Source organism: Halichoerus grypus, chromosome X, assembly GCF_964656455.1.
Source record: "Halichoerus grypus chromosome X, mHalGry1.hap1.1, whole genome shotgun sequence".
Taxonomy (NCBI): Eukaryota; Metazoa; Chordata; class Mammalia; order Carnivora; family Phocidae; genus Halichoerus; species Halichoerus grypus.
Window position 1 is genome coordinate 122167552 of NC_135727.1, and position 22854 is coordinate 122190405.

The 22854-nt window shown below is 45.6% G+C and overlaps 1 pseudogene; it reads right to left on the reverse strand.

The window, feature by feature from the left end:
• Nucleotides 1-226: 226 nt before the first annotated feature.
• LOC118540719 (U4 spliceosomal RNA) lies at nucleotides 227-391 on the reverse strand (annotated as a pseudogene).
• Nucleotides 392-22854: the final 22463 nt, after the last annotated feature.

Sequence of the window (22854 nt, forward strand, 5' to 3'; positions counted from 1 at the left end):
TTCCATATAACGTACAGATAGCGACTATAGTAATAATAATGTTTGGCATATTTGAAAGGTGCGAAGAGAGTAAATCTTAAAAGTTCTCGTCACAAGAAAAAAAACTGTACCTGCGTGCTGACAGATGGTAACAGACTTATTGTGCTAATCATTTCCCAATATATACAAACGTTGAATCATTATGTTGCGCACCTGAAACTAATACGTTATATGTCAATTACATCTCAATTAAAGAACTGCATATAAAAGAGACTTTTATACTGTGAATGAAATGGGGAGTCACTGGAAGGTTTTGAGCAGAGGAATGACGGGAGCTGACATATGTTTTAATTAGCAATAATCGCGCCTCGGAGAAACCTCATTGGCTATGATTCTGCCACTGCGCAAAGCTGACTTATATTTTAGAGTCTCGCTCTTGCTGCTGTGCTGTGTCATTATCAGCATTTTTGAAGATTAATATGACCCTGCCCTTGAGGAAGTGCTCAAACTCCGCTAAGGGAATCCATTAGGATGCTAGAGTAAGAATCTAGATAAGCCTGGGTCTTCATGTTAACAAGGACCTGCCCCCTGCAGAGGCAACAGAAAGGGAAGGGGAAATATGATTTAGAAAGGTGCTATAAAGGACAAATGCCCCCGTTAATGACGGATTTGATACGTGAGGTGAGACAGTGACCAAAAAGATAAAAAATACCTAGAGTCTTGGAGCCTTTGAGACCCGAAGAGTCCATCTAGAAGCGAAATGTGACGTCAGTGGAGGGCGCCCTCCTTAAAAATCAACGACCCCATTCCTCTGAATGGAGATGAGCCGGAGCTGCTGGGACAGCCCTGATAGAAGATCCCAGCTTACAGTAGTGCAGGAGAGCACAGCTAGTGGGATTAATGCAAGGGCTGTCAAATCCACCTTCCGTCTCACTTCCACACTCGAATTTGACCCGAATTCAAAGCAAGGGACTATGGGAAAGAAGCAGTATTTATGGCCATACGCTCCACCATCCACGTGAAAACAATCGCCTTGATTGGCAGCCGCCCCCACCCTCCCCCTTACCTTGCTCACGCTCGTCTCCTCGTGGCTCTTCGCTTGCACGTGTGCACACGCGCAGGTCCTGACGCCTGACTGCGGCCCGTGCAAGTCGAGCAAGAGTGCTGGGCATTTGTCTTTTTCTGGGTTCCTCGGTTCTTCAAGTACGCAATTCCCAGGCATATTTGGTGACAGGTTGCAGAACAGCAGAAAGAATCCCTTTCCAAATCTGTAAAAGGCGGCAAGGTTTCCAGCGGGGCCTGAAGCCTGCACTGATGGGTCTGGGAGCAGCCCGAAGGGGAGGAAGGCTGTGGGCAGAAGAGCGGCCTCTGGCTTTGGAGGTCGGGAAGGAGGGAGGGAGAGGGGCGATCTGTGCGCAGGAAAGCTCCGTGGCCTTGCGCGAGCACGTCCCCTCTTCTCTGTGCGGGCCCCCCCCCCCCAGCCCGCGGCCCTTGGGCCCACACATCATCACAGACCGAGGCTCTCCGTGCAGTTCCCAGTGGCCGGGCCCTATGTGGTCCGGAGAAAAGCTCAAGCGCAGTTCCCTGGTTCTTGTGCGTGTGGATGGACGATGCAGGCCTCTTGGGCTCACCCGCTCAAAATGACCTGCAGGAATCCAGGCGCACCCTGGTCTGTGGATAAGAAATCAAACCCGCACACGAACTAGAATGAGTGATGTACTGTTTTCAATTCGATATGAAACAACGGGTCTGATTCTCCTGAGTTCCTTCCTCACGGTGCCTTTCCCGGTGTCAGACTGTGGGTTTTCTGGAGGCAAGGGTGTGAGGGCAATCCCGGGAGGTGGTCCCAGGAGAGCTCGCAGGAGGGGAGGAGGACTTGAACCGCTGGCAGGGGGAGGGAGACAATAAAGGCTGGCCGTGGGCAGCGGGGGCTCCATCCGGAAGGGGACGTTCTGGCAAGTTCGCCTCGCCAGGATGGCAAGGGAGCTACCGTTCCTGTACACCCGTTTGTCATCTGGCTGCTTGCTGCTTCCAGAACGTTGCCTTTCCAACACTTGGGCTTGTCTGCACAGCAAACATCCTCAGGCCACCAGGAAAACAGCGCTGGGGCCGAGAAACACAGGGTTCACGGGAAACAGCCTTGGGCGCGCGCAGAGGAGGGCCGAGAGCATGCGCAGCAGCTGCCTCTGGCACACAGGGTTCACGGGAAACAGCCTTGGGCGCGCGCAGAGGAGGGCCGAGAGCATGCGCAGCAGCTGCCTCTGGCACACAGGGTTCACGGGAAACAGCCTTGGGCGCGCGCAGAGGAGGGCCGAGAGCATGCGCAGCAGCTGCCTCTGGCACACAGGGTTCACGGGAAACAGCCTTGGGCGCACGCAGAGGAGGGCCGAGAGCATGCGCAGCAGCTGCCTCTGGCGCCCCTCAGCCATAAACCAGCAGCGAGGCCTCCTGAGCGCCCCTGCTGTTCCGGCCCGCTCACTAGCAGGTGCTGTCTTCATTGTTCTGGAAAAGGATCAGCTGGAGCCCGTGGCCTACCTCCGCCTGCACGCCAACATACTGGAACTACAAACATGTTCTCTCGACTCACAGATCCAGGCCCCAAGCCTAGCTCTGCTGCCCGATCGGAAGCGGAATGACTCCAGGAAATTGTTTAACTTCTTGGATCTGTCAAAACAGAGAAAATAATAGCTAGCTTGCAAGCTGAGGCAAAGTTCTATGGCCACGTTATTACTGTTTTTGTTAGTGGTCCCCTCCTCGATCTTGACTCTGATTTCATTAGACTCGTCAAATTCTGGGTTGTCAGGGTTGGAATAGATTTAGCCATTGTGTAGCCTAGACCTCTCATTTGACCCCTGAGGAGCGAAGGCCCACAAAGTGGAAGGACTAATGGGTGGACACGAACCTAGTTCTTACAGTCTCTTTTTTTCTGATTAGAAGAATAATGCAGATCCGCTGGAGAAAAATTAGAAAACTCAGAAAAACGTGTTAGGCAAATATAAAAAGGAATTATTTTAGCAGATCCTTGGCTTTACTTGGCTCATATTGCAGTTTTCATACATCTAAGACTACATTCGGGCTCTGTTAAAAGTTGATGATTTACCGACTCATTTGTTTGGAAAGTGTCTAGGATCTGTCCGAGTGAAGGTGATTCCAACAGGCAGGAGAACAGCTAATAAAGTTCAGCCACCAAGGCAATCTCCTGGTTCGTGGGGCAGTTCATGGCAGTATGGACAGATTAAAATACTTATGTGAGAAACCTACTTTTCTGGAAGCCCCCAGCGGATCTGCTTCAGACCTCATTGCACCGAATTCAGTTTGAGGCTCACGTTGACCAAGCGGCAGGGCTAGCACAGGTCATAAGATTAGAGAGAATGATTGCTCAGACTCCTTGACTTTTGCTTAGTTTTCTATAGATCCAGCAAACAAGGAAGATGAGGCTTATTCATAGGACCAGGGGGCTGAGCAGAAGCGGCTTCTCGGTGCTTTCCTCACAGAGATGCGCCTGAAGTTGGGGGTCCCAGCAAGAGACCACCAGGGCAGAGGAGCTCAGAAATGTGCATTTTCTCCTTCTCATATCATGTGAGGCTGGAGGTCAGGGCAGCACCCCTATTTCTGTGAAAAGACATTTTTGCTGCCGGACGTTAATATAACTTAGCTACTTATACATTCTCTTCGTGTTTTTGGCACAGGGCCCTGGCTCTGGCCTGCCACCACGCCCATCCCAGAACCAATCTCTTTAGCCATGGGACATCCATGCTCAACTTGGCTGAGGTTGAATCCCAAGGGAAGTGATCCTGATGAGGTTAAAACAATTCAGGCTGGGAGCAATGAGGAATAAGTGCTTAATGCATATGGGGTCTCCTTTAGGGGTGATGAAAATGTTTCGGAACTAAATAGAGGTGATGATTGCACAACATCGTGAAGGTACTCAATGCTGCCAAATTGTACACTTTAAAATAGTTAATTGCATGCTATGTGAATTTCACCTCAATACAAACAAATAACAATTACAGCCATACTTGATTGCAAGAGGAGTCAACCCCCCCCCCAACTGCATGGCTGATACAGAATGCAGAATGGAAGGGTTGGGTGTTGGGTAGATAACCTGGTGTCTACCACAAAACTCCTATGAAGAGAACAGCCAGTGGTGGAGGGGAAGAGGACAGGGTTTGAGGTCACAGCAGTCTTGGGATCTAATACTGGCTTAGCTTTTATCACCTATTTGCTATGTGACTTTGAGAAAATTACTCCACTGCTTTGAGCCTTGCCTGTTAAATGGGGAGAATGCCATATGGTGTATGGGTGTCCTGGGGATTAGCTGGGGCAACCCATAAAAACCACTGGCACACATAATACATACTAAGCAGGAAACTAAGTTAGAAAAAGAAGTCTATGGGTTGTGTCACCTGACAATGAGAAGAAAGTCAGGGATGACTCTCAAATGTCCAGCTTAGGGATTGGTGGATGATGTAATGACAGAGACTGGAAAGAGTGGTTCTAGTGGGAAGTTGAGGAGTCTGGTTTTGGCCATGTTAAGCTTGAGCTGGCCAAAGAAAATTCACATGGAACTTTCCAAGCACACAGTGGGATGTGTTTATCTGAAAGAGTAGTTAAGGCTGGAGACGCATCATTTGTAGGCTACAGTGAAAGTCATAAGAGTAGATAAAAATATACCACAACTGTATGTAGTGAGCAGAGCAGTGGGCCACGGATGACGCTGATGAACACCGAGATTTAGAGTGGATTTAGGAGGCCATAAAGGAAACAGAGAATTAGATAGAAGGGAAAGTAGGTGAGAGTAATATCATGGGGATGAAGTGAGTCTAGAATGTCAAGAAGGAGCAAATGGCCAATAGTTGTTTAATATGGCAGAGAGGTCTGATAAGATATGGACTAAAAAGTGTTCGCTGGCTCTCACAGCGTGGTGGTGATTGGTGATTTGTGGCCATTCCCAGACCAGATTTGGTGGAGTGATTAGGACAGAATCCAGACTGCTTGTGGGGTGAAGGGGAGATGAGGAGGTAGTTAACAGCAGGTGGGCATGCCCCTTCTAAGTGACCTAAGAGCAGGTGGAGGGGGGGCAGTGAAGGGAGAAAAGGCTTGTTGGAGTGGGATACTTAAAGAGATCTATAGGCCTAAAGCAAAAGCCAGTGCAGAGGGAGAGGATGAAGACAGAGAAAAGTGAACGGGTGACTGATGAAGTTTCCAGAGAAGAAAGAGGTTAGAGTCAGAATCAGAGATTGAGGGGTTGGCCTTGAGAAGAGATGTCTCGTCCTTGGGGACTGATGGCAAGAGGTAAGAACAGGATCTGATGCTAATTAGTTCATAGGTTGGATGGGAGAAGATAAGGAGAAATACCTGATGACCTTAATTGTTCTGGAACAAGAGTCAGTAAAGTTTTCCAATAAAGGACCAGATAGTAAATATTTTAGGCTTTACAGGCCACATCATCTCTGTCACAACTACTCAGCATTACCACTGTAGTGCAAAACCAACCACAGACAATATGTAAAGAAATGGGTGTGGGCTGTGTCTCAATAAAATTTTATTTATAAAAAACATGTGGTAAAGTGGGTTTGGCCTGTGGTGTTTGGAGTTTGCCAACCTGTTCTTAGAGACGTAGGAAAAGTGAGCCATCTGCTGAAAGCGGCAGGGTGTGGAGACTGAGAAGCATATTAAACATCTTGCAGTCATGAGGAAGGTTTCCATCAGCCCTGAGGGATAAGCCGTGGCTGGAGTCTAGAATTTTGTGATTGCACCAACCTGTCCCACTGTGGATAGTGGAATCACCTATAGTAGGGGTAAAATGCAAAGGCAGATTGAGTATGCCGATTTGGAGTTTTGCCCGCTGCGTGGGGTGGTAGGACAGGGGTACGAGGAAGTTGGGTGTGCTGATGAGAGCTCGTTCAATCCCAGCTATGGACTCTACCTTTGGCAGAGAAATCAGGCTGGGAGTAGACTGCTAGACTGGGAGAAAATGGGATGGCCAGAAGCAGGAAGAGAAGGGATGCTGGAGATGAGGCAGGGATAGGAGACTGTGGCTGCATGTATATTGAGATTTAAGGCACTGGGTGGAGCAATGACGGGTTAGACAAGATCCGGAGTGGGGCTATGGAACGGGGCTGCTGATGGAGAGTAGAGGTGAAGGTCATCAATGGGCGTTCTTGGGAGATGCCCAGCTCCGCCAGTCCACTCTGTGATTGTACAAATTGGTGCCTGCAATCCACTTTACTAAAGGCTATTCCTCCTTTCATTAGCCCTCTATCTTTTATTGATGTAATATAGCTGTGTATCGAGCATTCCCTTGTAAGTGTAATTGACGTGGGAAACAAAGGCAGAAGAAAAATTAAATTTCCTGACTACTTACAGCCCACTGACAGGTCCCTGAAACAGGCAGAGGGACCTTCCTCTAGAAACTCAGCTGCCTCGATGTTAATACTTTGCTAACGGCAAAAGGCAATGTTAGCCCGACCCCCAGGACCCTGTAAGTCTACTTTAACATATAAAAATTCCTTTGGAGATGTCCTTTATCTCTACCCTCCCCCGCCCCCGCCCAAGATACATGTTGGCAATCATCCCCCAAGTATACATCCCACTAATGTACATCCGAAGGGTCTCAGTGAGTAAGGGACAGGCGGGGCTAGGTAGGGAGAGATAGGTAGGGGGTTACGTGATCAAGCTCACAGAAATCCCAGAAATGCTGAGGCATAATGAAACCAGAGATAAGGGAAAAAACCAGACCACTCTGCTCTGGGCGTCAGAGGTGGGTCTTTTTATGGCCATAAAAAGACTTTTTGTGACTAACAAAGAATAACCAGACCCCAAAGAAGAAGTGAGCCATTAAAGATGTTATCACCAATCCTTACTCAAACCAAGACGTCACAAGAATATCAAGGCCACAAGCTCCCTGGTCAGCTCTAAATAAAAGACTGTCAGTGGAGGCCCTCGTTGGCAACCCTGTTGGGACCCCTCTCACTCCTGAGAGCTTTTTCTGTATCCTTGCTTAATAAAATTCTATCGCTTTGCTCACTCTCCTTTGTCCGTGAGATTCATTCTTTGACTCCGTGAGACAAGAATCTCCTTCTCCTGCTTCATCATTAGCTTGTTTCACTGCCAAAACAACATATGATGAATTACATATTCATTGCATGCACATCTTGGTCCAGGCCCAGAAACTTGGAGGGTGAGCTTCCCAGGTTGCTGGCTTAGGGATTGTTGGATCCTGATGGACTAACCAAGACCATTTTCTTTAATGAAACCCAGGGATTCTTTTCATTTTGTTTGTGTGCTACCGTTTGCAGGTGTATTTGCTTTATGTACCACAATTTTGCAGATCTTGCAGTGTTGCACACACTAATGAATTCCAGTGAAAGTTGAAAAAATGCTTTCTAATCTTTCACCACATAAAATAACTCATTTGAGAGACTGTGAGAGCTATATGAATGTCTTTCTATGATGAATTGTTACCTTAGTGTTAGTGACATTTTAATATTGGGCAGACTGATCCCATTACCTAAGAACAGAGCGTGGTCTTAACCACTGACAGGTTTTCTAGCAACTGAATCATTTCACTCCATCACTCTTTATTTACATGGGGATGACGTACCTCGAGAACAGGGAATAAATGTTTAGCTGGAACCTTCCAGCAAATTAGGAAACACATCCAAGATCCGTTCTGCCATTTTTGCTGTGAGCCCTGGAATGCAAGGCATTGATTCTTTGCTGGACTTTAGCCTTTGACACTTTTTTGCGGCAACAAATCCAACCCTTCAAGGTGACAGGGAACACACTAGGAAAATGGCTTTACTATGCCCTTTTGTTATTCTGAGACCCAATTTCATTGTGGGGAGGGGGGTTCCCCACGCATTCAACAAGCAATTCTTCAGACACCAGCTGGGTATCCTATAATTCAACTCAATTCTGACACTTACCTACCCAGAGATAGGGAGGGTCATATTCCACAGGTCAAGGGCTTGGTCCTACAAGACTGCCCCCTCCCCACCCCCCGCCCCCCACACTTCAGACGCCAGCTGAAAGTCCAGGTTGTTAACTGAGCTTTGGACTGACCAGTTGACCACCTGCAGATCAGAGGTTCCAAAGACCCCCTCCTTGGGCTCAATTAATTTGCTAGATCGGCTCACAAAACTCAGAGAAACATTTTACTCTGTAGATCACTGGTTGATTATAAAAGGATATAACCCAGGAACAGCCAGCTGGAAGGGAGGCAGAGGGCAGGGTATGGGGGAAGGGCAAGGAGCCCCCATGGTGTCCGGTGCGCTTGTCTTCCCGGCCCCTCCACAGGTTCACCAGCCCAGACCTTTCAGATATTTACGGAGGCTTCATTACGCGGACACTACTGATTAAATCATTGGCCTTGGGCGATGGATTCAACCTCCAGCTCCTCTCCTCGCCCCAGAGTTGGGGGAAGGAGGGAGTGGGACCAAAAGTTCCAATCCTCTAATCACAAGGTCGGTTCTGTTGGCAACCAGCCCCCACCTTTAGGTGCTTTCCAAAAGCCATCTCATTAACATAACAAAAGACAACTTTATCACTCTTGGCACTTAAGAAATTCCAAGGGTTTTAGGGGCTCCGTGCTAGAAATGGGGATGTAGACCAAATATATATTTCTTTTTTTTATTATTATGTTATGTTAATCACCATACATCATTAGTTTTTGATGTAGTGTTCCATGATTCATTATTTGCAAATATATATTTCTTACTGTAAATCCTAGTATCACATATGCCGTGTTAACCACCAGTTTGAAAGGACAAGATAGTGTTGAAAATACTACATCAACCTCTCTGAAGTAGTTGCCTTTGGTTACATTATTTTTTATTTAACTGAGTTAAATACTTTGTTATGATCTTCTTTGCAATTCTTCCATTTAGATTTGGTGGATGGTACATTTCCTGTCTTTGTGGTAGTATCCTCATCAGAAAAGAGCAAGATGTTACAATAAAAGTTCTTAGATCAAGCTCCTTTGAGGCCTTGCCTCCCTAAAAGCTCAAAAATCTTTGATCATGAGCCGGCCTGTTTAAAAAATCTCCTCTTTTGCCATGTACCAAGAGCGACATCTGCTGGCCACTCTGGGATATCTTTATTTTGGAAATTGCCAGAGATGTTTCCCTTCTTAAAAATTAAGTCATCTTTGTTGTTGTTGTTATTTGTTATTTATTTTAAAAAATCAGTTCTCATGCTCATACAGAGTCCTTCATAGATAGTAAGATTTGGACAGGGGGCTTAGATTAGAATCACGTTTCTACAAAGGATGAAGGCCAGACTGGCTACATCATTTGTGGGGTTCAGTGTAAAATGAAAGTGGGGGGCCCTCTGTTCACAAATTAAGAACTTCAGGACGGCAACCACTGATGAAACCGAGCGTGGGGCCCCTCTGAGCGTGGGCCATGTGGGACTGCACTGGTCACATGCCCTTGAAGTGGGTCTTAGGTGAAGGGGGCCATGAGAATGAACCCAGCTCTCAGCTTCAGCAGGTAGAGCATTCGGGGACCCCAATGACCTTGGAACCTATGAATGACTCCCACACGGTGTTTCAGCCCCACTGAAGAGGTCAAGTAGTTTAAATTCAAGTCAGAGGGGGCTGGGTTAGACATTTGGATTTCATACAGACCACACATTCCCATCCTCCTCTTCCCTGGCAGAGGTTTGGGGAGGTAGAGGAGGAGTTGGGTGGGGGTGCAGGAAAGGGGGGGCTACCTGGTTCCTTTAGATTTAGCTCCATGGAGGGAGGGGCTGGATGGACAACACATTTCTGATGTCTCTTCAATTTTTAAGACTCCTTGGACCTTCAGATCTTCCCCAATTGTTGAATGATAAAGGAGAAGGCAGAAGTCTGAGGAGAAGCCATCTCTCTTTTTGAAATGTCCTTGGAGTATCTTGATGTGAGTATCTTAAGTAATCATAGCCGGTAACATTCATTGCACAGCTATTCTACCCTCACACAAAGCCAGAAGCAGCATCACTAACACAGACCGGGGGCCATGCACCAGCCACTGGTTTAAGAGCTTAGTACAAGGTGCTCAGTACATGTACCAACTCACTGAACTCAGCCAGCAATCCTATGAGGTAGGTTCTATTGTTATATCCATTCTGCAGCAAAGGAAACTGAAGGCCAGAGGTCTTGAATAACTCACCCAAGGTCATAAAGCTAGTTAACAACGGAGTCAAAATGAAGACCCAGGCTGTTGGACTTCAAGAGCTAACACTAGTAACCCCATACGTATAGTCATGTCGCCTGCTCTACTGACTCTTAGCTAACGTGTGTGTGTGTGTGTGTGTGTGGGTGTGGGTGTGTGGGTGGGTGTGGGTGTGGGTATGTGTGGGTGTGGGTGGGTGGGTGGGTGTGTTGGGGGGCAGAAGGGGAGGAGTTTGAAAACTAAGAATACATTTCAGGATTTCTTTCCATAATGATCAAAAGCCTTGTAATTTATTTTTCCCAACACTCTAGATAAGAGGTCAGCAAACTCTCTATAAGGGGCTAGATAGTAAATACTTTAGGCTTTGAAGGCCATTCAGTCACTGTCTTAACTACTCAGCTCTGCCACTCTGGCTTGAAAGCAGCCATAGGCAATATGTACGGGAATGGGTGTGTGCCAATAAAACTTTACTGACAAAACACAGGCCTCGAGCCTGTAGTTCTAGATCAGTGGTTCTTAAACTCTCATCTGCATCAGCATCACTTGGAGGGCTTGTTTAAACACAGAAGGCTGAGACCCACCCCCAGAGTTCCCGAGGATGCCAGAGATCTGGAGTGAGAGTTGGCATTTCGGACAAGCTTCTAGGTGAGGCTAATGCAGCTGGTCTCCAGATCACACTTGGAGAACCACTATTCTACAGCAAAATGTCTCTAGTTTCCCAATTGGAGGAGTTTTTAAGTCTTTTTCCTGGATGGGGTCACAAACCAGTCCTCCGCAATTCAACAGTTGAAAAATCAAGGCTGTTTACACTGCTCCATTTCTGGGTGTTTGCGCATTAATCTTGCAGAAGGACTTTGGGGGAAATGTAGAGTTGTATCATTCTCTCTTAATTTCTTGGGCAAGAACAAAGTTCTTGGGAGGCCTTAATCAAAGCATAATCATGAATAAAGAGAGCCCAAGTGGTCCTGAAACTGCAGAAATCTGCCGCCATTCAAGGCATCGGGCCACTGGAAAACGCAGGTGGAGAAATGATTGCTTTCCTCATCGTCTTGTCATGCTTCTTCCCTTTGTGGATGTGACTGGTTTTCTCAACCTTAGCACTAGTGACACTTGGGGCTGAAGGACTCTTTGTGGTGGGGGCTGTCCTGTACATTGTAAGATGTTTAGCAGCGTCCCCGGGCTCTACTCACTAGAGGCCTGTAGCCCATGCCCTCCCCACCCCAGCAAGTATGACAGCCCAAAATGTATCTAGACATTACCGAATGTTCTGGGGGGGCAAAATCTCCCCCACCCTACTCTGGTTGAGAACAATTGGTTTTACATAATCAGCAGGGGGCGGTATTTTTTACATTTTTGAAATATCAATGAATCTCACTCTCTCCTGGGTGCATCCTGAGGACTACGTACAGCCAAGCCCACCTCAGCCCCCCGTTATTTCCTTTTCCGGAATGCTCACTAAAAGAATAATATTTGTAGAGATCTCCAAGCAAATAGAAAAGATAAATGGTAAAAAAGTCCTCCTGGTAAAAAATCATACTACAGCAAGATGGAAAACCTCTAGTATACCTTTATCTATGGGAGAGATGTAATGTTTTTGAACTTCCTCTTGATTTAGGTTCATTTATTGGTAAGCCAGTTTTATTCCCAATGTCTTACCCATCACTGTGACCCTAGGAAGGGGGCAGGGAAAATATTAGCTCAGGAAAGCAGAGGAGGTGACAAAGTGGAGGGGTCCTTAAGAGAGGGAAAGAGGGACTAGACAGTCCTTCCCTCTCACAGGTTGATTTTGGGAAGGAGGTGAGACTGAGGTATGGCTGAGAGGGAGGTTGCATGGCTCCTTGGGTAAACCTGGGGAGGGGAAGCGTGGCCCGTGGAAGCATGTGTGGGTACGGGGGACCCCAGGACCCAATGGTGGAGCCAGTGGGATCACTTCCCGCACAGGCTGAGGGAAATGAGAGTGTCAAGAGAAGATCCACGGGTGGCCATGTCTCCCAGTCTCAGGATGCTGGTATGCCAGCTCTAGGAAGTCCCCGGATGGCTGAGCCTAAGGTGGCCTGCATGGGATCCAGATGTCCCTGAGTACGCCAGTCAGGGTCAAGGGGAGCAGAGAGCTCTGAAGACATGAAGCCACTGCAGAAGAACCACGACAACAGACGTGACCATATTCTGTTCAGCAGACTAGAACCCAGGTCTGACCGGCTGCTCCTGCCCAGGGGGCAACCAGCATCCAGAGGACACCCATGGATCTGAGGCCCCCATTGCCACAGGTCGTGCAAGCAGGCCACCGTGTACGCAGCCACCCTTTGAGAAAGAGGCACGATGAGAGAAGACACCTGAAAGACAGAGCACTTAGCAGAAAGACAGTGAGCCATGCAGGAGACGAAACCGAAGAGCCGCCATCAACCAGCAAGATTAAAGGACGTGTCCTTCTCTCCCCTCCCAAGCTCGCCAGGGTGATTTTTAAAATATGTGACAACTGGCAGTCAGGGTACCGGCCTGTCAGAATAGATGAAAGCCACAGCACTGGACTGGGGGGCCTGGAGGTCCCCCGGGGGCCAGGAGTTAGCTCTATAGTTTGGGGCTCACCTATGGCCAGTGGGCCAGATCCAGCCCTCTGCCTGAGTTTGGAGATGAAGTTTTGTGGGAGCTCAGCCACACCGATTCATTTACGAATCATCTCTGGCTGCTTTCATGATACGACAGCAGAGCTGAGTATTTGTGATGGAGGCCGCGTGGCAGGCGAAGTCTAGACGTGAGGGGCCAGTTGTAGGACCCCGTCACGGGGCAGTAAACTGTTCTTTGCTAGAAGTGGAGTTACTCTAGAAGGTGTTAAGGTGGGCATGCGTATCGGGCAGTTTCTATAGCCTTTCACCTCGGATGTGAAATCTCTAAATTCCTAAGTTTTACGTAAAGCTGAGCCATTTTTTGGTACAGTTTAGTGGGAAACACAAAACTGTACAATAATGCAGCAATCACACAACCAGGGGAGGGAAATTACCTCTCAAAACCTTTCAGGCAGCAGGTGCCACTAAAGATAAATTGGAATACTTTGCAAAATCTGCACGGGAGAGTCAAGAAAGGACAATTCTAGAACTGTCAATACATGTTCAATGAAACTTAGCTATAGGCCCTATTTCTTTCACCCACCAGAGGGCAAGCTCAGATTGCACAGAATTCTACAGCTATGGGAGCCTCAGAGGTTGTCCCACTCAGACCTCCAGTTATACACATGAGAAACCAGGGGTGGGTTTGCGTGAAGCAATCCCACGCCATTCAGAGAGTCAGTGACAAAGGTGAGAACGCAGGTCTCCTAGTCATTCTAGGAGATATTATAGTCATATTATAGTCATAAACCCGTTCCAGAGCAGATTTTAAAGGATTCGTCCCTTTCTTATTTTTAAATGCTTTTATAAGGTTAAATAGATTCTGCATTGATTACTTCCAGTTCGGTGTGAAGCAGAATAGAAGGCTTGGTCATCCTCAAGTCACTTACAAAACAAAATGAAATAAAAAGCAGTCTTTTCATGGTTTTTTTTTTTTTTTTTTTCCACTTCTCTCTTCCTTCTTATTTCTTTCTTCTTTAAACTGAGAGCCATCCACTACTGTGACTTGGTTTGGATGCAGCTACTTTCTCCCTTTATGTGGCGATAACCTGCCAGCTACCATTTCCTGCCCATTTTTCATCACATTTATTGGAGATGTCTTATGGAGTCTTGGAGAAGCATCATGAAAGAAGAAAATGATCTTGAGTCTGCTGCGACCCACTGGACCCCTCCTGAGCCACATTAATTCCCATTGCCTTGTGTGTCCAAAGAGAGCCTAGGGCAGTCAGCGGTTGTCAACAAAGCCTGATCTGGCCCCAAACACCAGCAGCACCAGCGTGAGAACCCCTGGGCTAAGTCGTGGTGGAGCTCTCCTGCTCCAGCTCTGTAATCCCCAAGTGCCACCCCGATAAACCACCTTCCTCCCCCCCGCAACCCCAACTTGCTTATTCGCTGCTTCACATCTGCTCACAAAATTGCTGGTGCTCTCCTCAACTGGAAATAAGGTAATGCTTGATTGGTTGATTCTGGCGTGGCGGGAAGAGAATTGGGTCCCAGCTCAGAATTTATGAGCCGTGTGACCTTGGGCAAGTGACCTGATTTCCCTGAGCTGTGTTTTCTCATTTGGAAGACGGAAATGGTTGTTCCTGCCATTGTTACTCGAGTGTTACGGACAGTAGCCAGAGGACGCAGTGTGGTGGTTACGCTTTGCAGGTTGCTGTGGTACCTATTCCTGGAGAGTTGAGATTCTTCTTGTAGAGATTGCAGTAAGATAGAATCATTAATGATGATGGTAGGAATAATAGCTTTTGTTTATTGAGCATCTATTATATATAAACAGAAACTGTATGAGACATTTTACTATTACTATATTTAAATTTTACAACACCCCTATAAAAATGATCACCCTCTTTTTATTTATTTTTTATTTATTTTAGTTAAGTAAACTCTGTGCCCGGTGTGGGGCTCAAACTCACAACCCGGAGATCGAGAGTCGCATGCTCTACTGACTAAGCCAGCCAGGCGCCCCTGATCATCCTTTTTCTAGCTGAGGATGCTGAAGCTCAGAGAATGCGATCATTTGCCAGAGTTTTCTGAGACAGGAGGAGATGGAGCAGGATTCCAAGCCAGCTCTTCTTACTCCAAAGCCTAGGCTTTTCCTACTGCCTTCTGCCCTGGCCAGCCATTGCTGCTCACAAAAGGCTGGGACCTGATGTATCAGCGGTACACTGAGTCAGACAGGAAGCTTTCTTCTCCTAATGAGGAGCTTCTGCTGATATCAGAAAGCAGTCTGGCAGCAGGGGGTGGGTGAGAATGTGCCAGAACAGGGAATGTGTGCTCCTAAGGGCTGTGAGGACCTAGGGTCCCAGCCAAGCTGGCTCCGTTGGGAAAAAGTAGGCTGAAGGAAGAACTTAACCCTGAATTTGCCTTCCTCCCTGGCTCTGTCTGCCTTGTTTCTATAGGTAAACTGCCCCCTCTCTGTTTTTAAGCTTCTAAAGAATTGCAGAAGAGAGTGAATTAGAACTGAGAGTTCAGGCGTATTTTAAAAACAATTTGAAAATCAGAGGGTTCGTTATTATTTCCTGAGGACACATGAACTCTTTTTTTTTTTTTTAAGACTTACCCATTTACCTTAGAGACAGGGAGAGAGTGTAGGGGAGAGGGACAGTGGGAGAGGAAAAGAGAGTCTTAACCACACTCGACGCGGAGCGCAGAGCCCGAAGTGGGGCTCGGGCTAGATCTCACGACGCTGAGATCACCATCTGAGTGGAGGAAACCAAGAGTCGGATGATTAACTGACACTGCCAGCCAGGTGCCCCACTGAGGACACACGAACTTTTTTTTTTTTTTTTTTTTTTTAAAGATTTTATTTATTTATTTGACAGAGAGAGACATAGTGAGAGAGAGGGAACACAAGCAGGGGGAGTAGGAGAGGGAGAAGCAGGCTTCCCCGCGGTGCAGGGAGCCCGATGTGGGGCTCGATCCCAGGACCCTGGGATCACGACCTGAGCCGAAGGCAGACGCTTAACGACTGAGCCACCCAGGCGCCCCTTGAAGAAGAAAGTATAGATATCATTTCGTGATCTATGATATGGAAAGTGAGAGGGATCACTTTAAGGTCCAGGACGTGACTCTCTTAAAAATCACCAGCATCTACTTAGAAAGAAGTTATCAATAGGAACAATGTCTCATTTGGCCATAAACTAGACTCATTCTCCAGCAGTGAAGCACTGCAGGGGGTCATAGAAATTAACACGTCCTGACCTTTTGCTGGGCCAATTCACTCATTCATTCGAACACATTTTTACTGGCTGCCGACTTTGTGGCCAGCACTGATGGGGTCTAGGGATGTAGTGTACGCAGGGTTGTGGTCCTCCAGGAGCTTAAAGTGGAGCAGCGGAGACTGACGTAAACTAACACTCATGACAACACACACACAGTGCAGTCATGGCAGAGCTTGAGAGTATGCCAAGAGCCCCCTGGGAGAGCCATGTAACCCACAACTGGGTGAGTTAGGGCTTCTCAGCGGACAGGAGGACCCAAGTCAGATCAAAAGTCAGAGGGATGAGCAGAACCTGGCCAGCAAGGAGTGATTACTGATGGCTTTCGTTTTCTCCAAGAAGTAGGAGGAGAGCCATCCTGCAGGGGGCCATCATGGGTGGCAGGTTTGAGGAGAGGGGACAACATTCTACTCATCTGCTAGTTTTAATTTTTTAAAATTGTATTTTGCTGAATATTTAACACAGACACCTGGCTCAGTCATTTACACGCACACTGAGAAGTCTTACTTCTATTCCTGGCCCCATCTACCTCTTCGCCCCTGCCCCATGGAAGTAATCATGTTTATAACCTTGCTGTATGAAGCATTTTCAATGCCAATACAAGCAAATTTTAATAAATATCCTCCTCCATCTTCTTTCTTACTTAACTGTAACTGTGGCAGAGACAATGGCAGGTGGTCACCAAATTCCCCTTTTTTTCCTTTTCTGAGGAACTCGGGAAGACTGTATCCCAGCCTCCCTCACTGATAGGTTGAGGCCATGTGACTAGGTTCTGGCCAATAGAAGATGGGGAGGAGTGATTACATCCCCTCTGGGCCTGCCTATACAACTTCCTGAGCCTTGTTCATGCGCTCTCTCTTTTTGGTTATGGCTTTGAAGGCCGCATGTTTAAGATGCAGATGTTTAAGATGGTCATGTTTAAGATCTAGATCCCTGAGTCACCCTACTCCCATTGAGTTGTGCCATGAGCACGAAATAAATATGTATTATGTTATTATGTTAAGCTGCTGAGATGTCATAGTTTGTTAGTGCATATAATGGACCCATTGGGACAAAGGAAATGACAAATACTACACTGAATTTTCACTTTATTTTACTTAAAACAATGTATCCTGAAGATTTTCCCCATTTTATTAATAGGTACATAGTGTTCTGTTTTGTAGTCTATCATAGTTTATTTAATTAGTCCCTTTACAATACACATGGCTTATTTCCAATTTCTTATTGTTATATGCATATGTCGTTATGTAAATATGCAGATGAGAGAATGTCCTAAGTGGCTGATATGGAAAATGGGAGAAAGACCTGACAAGGTAAACATGATAGAATTGCAGCAACAGGGGCCCCTGGGTGGCTCGGTGGGTTAAGCGGCTGCCTTCGGGTCAGGTCATGATACCAGGGTCCTGGGATTGAGCCCTGCATCGGGCTCTCTGCTCAGCGGGGAGCCTGCTTCTCTCTCTCTCTCTTCTCCTCCCCCTGCTCATGCTCTCTCTCTCTCCCTCACTATCTCTGTCAAATATATAAATAAAATCTTTTAAAAAAAAGAGAGTTGCAGCAACACTGACAACCCAATTGATTTTGGATGCCATAAATGTATTGCAGTGCAAATCTCGGAAATTCTCTGCTTTTTTCTAATGTTACCAGCAGTTCGGGTACAGCTGGTGAAAGGCAGATGGTTGGACCCACTGAGGATGGGGTTTTGGCAGGCTGAATTGAGAGCTGATTAACAAGCAAGAGGAATGAAGACCTTGGCAGCAGAGTGGTTGAAATGTTGGTCCAAGTTATCAGAGCGGGATAGGGAAGGGAGTGAATAAAGGAAGGGGGTGATTGGTGGGGAGAAAGTTTAGGGGCTGATAGGTCGGAGTCTTGAGGAGGCAGAAGAAGCAAAGTATTGGGATTAAGTGGGTGAGAGAGAGTTGGAAGGAAGGAGTTTGGAGTCAGAGTATCAGATATTTGAGTTTGTGATTTCAGAGGTCACAGCAAGCATTCTTCCAAAGACCAGCTCTAGGAAGAGATCATGCGGCCAATATGGAATAGAAGAGAAGGTCATTGTTGGTGTAGAGAATAAGGAAATTAGAGGCAAGATTTTCTAGGCAACATTCACTTGAATGTTAGAGACTTCCAGGAATATGACAAGACTCAGCATGAAGAGAAAGATTATGACCCAGAAACCAAAATATTTAAAAGCCTTCTGGGTTTTCTTAACTTGGGAGTCCATAAATCCTTAAATGGTCTATAAATAGGCTTCAGGGAGCCATAAAAAACCCAAAGTTATATACAAAAGAACATATGTATATGTGTTTGCACATTTTATTAGGACAGGGTCCATAACTTTTGTTAGTTTCTCAGAGTTTATGACCCTCTCTGCCAGCCCACAAACTTAAGAACTGCAACTCTCAAACAGTGCTAACAGAACTTTCTATGATGATGACAAATGTTCTGTGTCTGTGCCATCACTATGCCAATATGGTAGCCACTAGGCACATGTGGCTATTGAACATTACGATGTGGCTATTGTGACTGAGGAAGCATGCTTCAAATTTAATTAATTTAAACCTAAATTCAAGTAGCCACAGCTATTGAACAGTGCAATTCTACATACATGGTTTACAGAAAAGTACATTATTTTGTGTGAATTCCGCAATTCAGCAAAGGTCAATTTTGTCCATAGTACTTTTACAAATAACGTCTCTGTTTTCATACTCTTCTATTTTGATGTGCTTTCTTCACTTATGTAGGACTTAGCTTCTGTATTTTATGGACTCCCACATGGCTGGTTAATTTTCCCTACTTATGTGCTATTTGTCCATTTGATGGTATCTACTTATATATGATACATTTTCCTGTCTCTTGCTTTCTCTACCAGTTCTTTTTTTTTTTTTTAATTTTATCCATTTTTTTGACAGAGAGAGCACAAGCAGGGGGAGCAGGAGAGGGAGAAGCAGGCTCCCCACTGAGCAGGGAGCCCGATGCGGGGCTCAATCCCAGGACCCCAGGATCACGACCCGAGCCGAAGGCAGACACCTAACTGACTGAGCCACCCAGGTGCCCCTCTACCAGTTCCTTAGAGGTAAATAGGGCTTCAGGTTACTTTGTAAACCTCCTTAAGCCTACTGTGGTCATAGGTCCTCAGGAATTAGTCATTGGCAAATCTGTGGTGGCCTGATTCTCTGAATTTTTTTGTTATTCTCTCTACAGTGCTGTGTGTCTACTCTGAGCAGCCCTTTCCACTGACATTACCAGAAGCCATCAAGAGGGACAGGGTAAAAGAGCCCTGTAGGAGATAGAAACCCACATTCCATTCTCTTCAAAAGTCCTCAGTGCACTATCTTCCCAGGTTCCTTCAAATGCTTCAGCCTGACCCCCCCAGGGTCCTTCACACCAAGGCAGTTTCTTTTATTCTCTCTTATAACTTAGCAATGGGCCATATCAGAGTCTGCTTTGTTCCTCCAACATGGTCCACATTTTCTCACTGCTTCTCATGAGTCTCCTTGCCTCCCTTCTACCTCTCTGGATCATACCAATCTGGTGGTAAAAACATGATTAAAGAAGACAAAAATAAACAAGTGGGACTTGTTTCTGCACAGCAAAGGAAACTGTCAACAAAATGAAAAAGCAGCCTATCGAATTGGAGAAAATATTGGCAACCTATCGAGTTGGAGAAAATATTAGCAAACCATATACCCACTAAGGGGTTAAAATCCAAAAAATATAAAGAACTCATACAACTCAATAAAAACAAACAAGCAATGTGATTAAAAAATGGGCAGATGATCTGAATAGACATTTTTCCAAAGAAGATGTTCGGATGGCTAAGAGGCACATGAAAAGACGCTCAACATCACTCATCATCAGGGAAATGCAAATTAAAAGTACAAGGAGATATCACCTCACACCTATTAGAATGGCTAGTACCAAAAGGACAAGAAATAACAAGTGTTGGTGACCATGTGAAGAAAAAGGAACCCTCATGCACTGCTGGTGGGAATGCAAATTGGTGCAGCCACCATGGAAAGCAGTATGGAGGTTCCTCAAAAAATTAAAAATAGAGGGGTGCCTGGGTGGCTCAGTCGGTTAAGTGTCTGACTTCAGCTCAGATCATGATCTTGGGGTCCTGGAGTCTGCTTCTCCTTCTCCCTCTGCACCTCTCCCCAGCTCATTCCCTCTCTCAAATAAATAAATAAAATCTTAAAAAAAAATAAAAATAGAATTACCATAGGATCCAGTAATTCCACTGGATATTTACCTGAAGAAAATGCAAACACTAATTTGGAAAGATATATGCACCCCTATATCCACTGCAGTATTATTTACAATAGCCACAAAATGAAAACCACCTAAGCATCCATGAATGGATGAATGGATAAAGATGTGGTACATATACATACACAATGGAATAGTACTCAGCCCCATAAAAAAGAATGAAATCTTGCCATTTGTGAAAACATGGATAGACCTTGAGGGCATTACGCTAAGTGAAATAAATGGGACAGAGAAAGACAAATACCATATGATCTCATATGTGGAATCTAAAAAACAAAACAAATGAACAAACAAAACAAAACAAAACTCATATATACAGGGGCACCTGGGTGGCTCAGTCAGTTAAGCGTCTGCCTTCGGCTCAGGTCATGACCCCAGGGTCCTGGGATCGAGCCCCACATCGGGCTCCCTGCTCAGCAAGGAGTCTGCCTCTCCCTCTCCCTATGCCTCTCTCCCTGGCTTGTGCTCTCTCTCTCTCAAATAAATAAAAATCTTAAAAAAAACAAAAACAAAAAACCTGATAGATACAGAGAACAGATTGGTGGTTGCTGGGGGGAGGGGGTTGGAGGTGGGAAAAATGGGTGAAGGAGATCAAGAGGTATAAACTTCCAGTTATAAAATAAATAATTCATGGGGATGTAATATACAATGTGGGGAATATAGTCAATAATAGTGTATTGCGTATTTGAATATTGCCAAGAGAATAAATCTTAAAAGTCCTCATCACAAGAAAAAAATTTTTTTGTAATTCCATGTGGTGACAGATGGAAACTACACTTATTGTGGTGATCATTTGTCAGTGTATACAAATATCTAATCGTTATGTTCTACACTTGAAACTAATATAATGTTTTTTTAAAGATTATATTTATTCATTATTCATTTGAGAGAGAGAGCACAAGCAAGGGGAGAGGCAGAGGGAAAGAGAGAAGCAGAGCAAGGAGCCCAATGTGGGACTCAATCCCAGGACCTGGAGATCATGCCCCGAGCTGAAGGCAGACGTCCAACTGACTGAGCCACCCAGGTGCCCCAAAACTAATATAATGTTATGTCAATTACACCTCAAATAAAAAAGAAGACAATTTAGGTGATACAAACAAACCTGATTTAACACTTCATGAAGTGGACTGTCTTCATTCTGAGAACTGCAAAAGGGGCAGAAGACAGGAAGCTTTTATAGGATAAAGAATAAAGAACAAGGAAGAGACAAATAGGAAATGTCTGTGTGGCTGGGGCCATGTAGTCAGCCTTGTTTGGGGTGAGAAGGCCCAGAGTGGGCTTGGCGTTTGGGGAATGGCCGACTGCACATACTGCATTCCTGGACAAGGAACATTTACAGGGACATGAAAGTCATCTAAATTTCAGTTTACTGCTGTGGCATCCCGGGCAGGAGTGGCTCCATCTTGGGCCTAGAAATGTCTTTCACCACTGGTGAGAGTCCATCTCAAACACAGTATCATCTAGGAACTGTTTTTTGATTTATTTCTAAATATGTGTCCTCTCTCCTTTGGCCTTACTGTGTTATACCTCTTTCATGAGGTTTGAATATTTCTGAATATTACAGTTCACTTAACTAGGTTAACAGCCCCTGAAGGTAAGTATTCTATCTTATCCTTTTTGTTTTGTTTTGGTATTGTGCCTCATTTGAAAAAGAATTCGAGGTGGCTTTCAAAGACATAATAGTGTATTCAATAGAAACACTAAGCATGAAAAGACAAATAAGCTATCTTTTGTCTCTAGGACTTAAATTGGTGTGAAAAGAGCCACTCTCCTGACCTGTCAATGCCCAGTCAATTACAATGTCCACGTTGGGATGATAATACGCCTGATATAATTAAATGCATTCAATTTAATCATTAAAATGGAGCCAGCCAGGATGCCTGGCTGGCTCAGTGGGTGGAGCATGCAACCCTTGATCTGGGGATTGTGAGTTCGAGCCCCACACTGGGTGTAGAGATAACTTAAAAATAAAATCTTAAAAAAGGGGGGGCATCCAGTCCCCTTGATGGGAATGTATGGAAAACAAGCTGCTCTCAGATCCTTGTAGAGACATAGACCTTGACTCATCAGTGGCTGGAAGACGAGCCCCCTCGGAAGTCAGCCATCCGAAGGAGAAGACAGGAGTGAAGTCTCTCCTCTCGACAGATGTACACTTCTGTTTGCCATCCTCAGTTACACGCTTACACACGTGTTTACTTGGCAGTCTCATCAGCAAATGTGGATAGGAACCATATGTATGTTTTACACCTGCTGGCAATGTTTATTTTGAAGAAAGATCTGCTGTTGCTAGTGCAGAAGGCTTTCACAACGCAACACAAAGCTCAGTTACAAATATGCAGCCGAGTATTTGGAAACAGATACCTCTCTTAACGAAGGAAGAAATTTTAGTGAAAAAAGGAAAAGCAGGATGCCGAAGGAGAAGAATCAACAAAAACATGTACAATACGATGAACGAAAGACTTCGAAGACAAGGCCTTAGGTACCATCCACAAAATAAAGTCAGTTATTTGCGCAGTATCGCCAGGAATCAACACTATACATGTGGAATGTATTCAAATATTTTGTATTTCGCAACAGAGTCTTTTTAATTTTGTTATTAAAAAAAGATAGGCTGTTGTCTTCTTTCTTGAC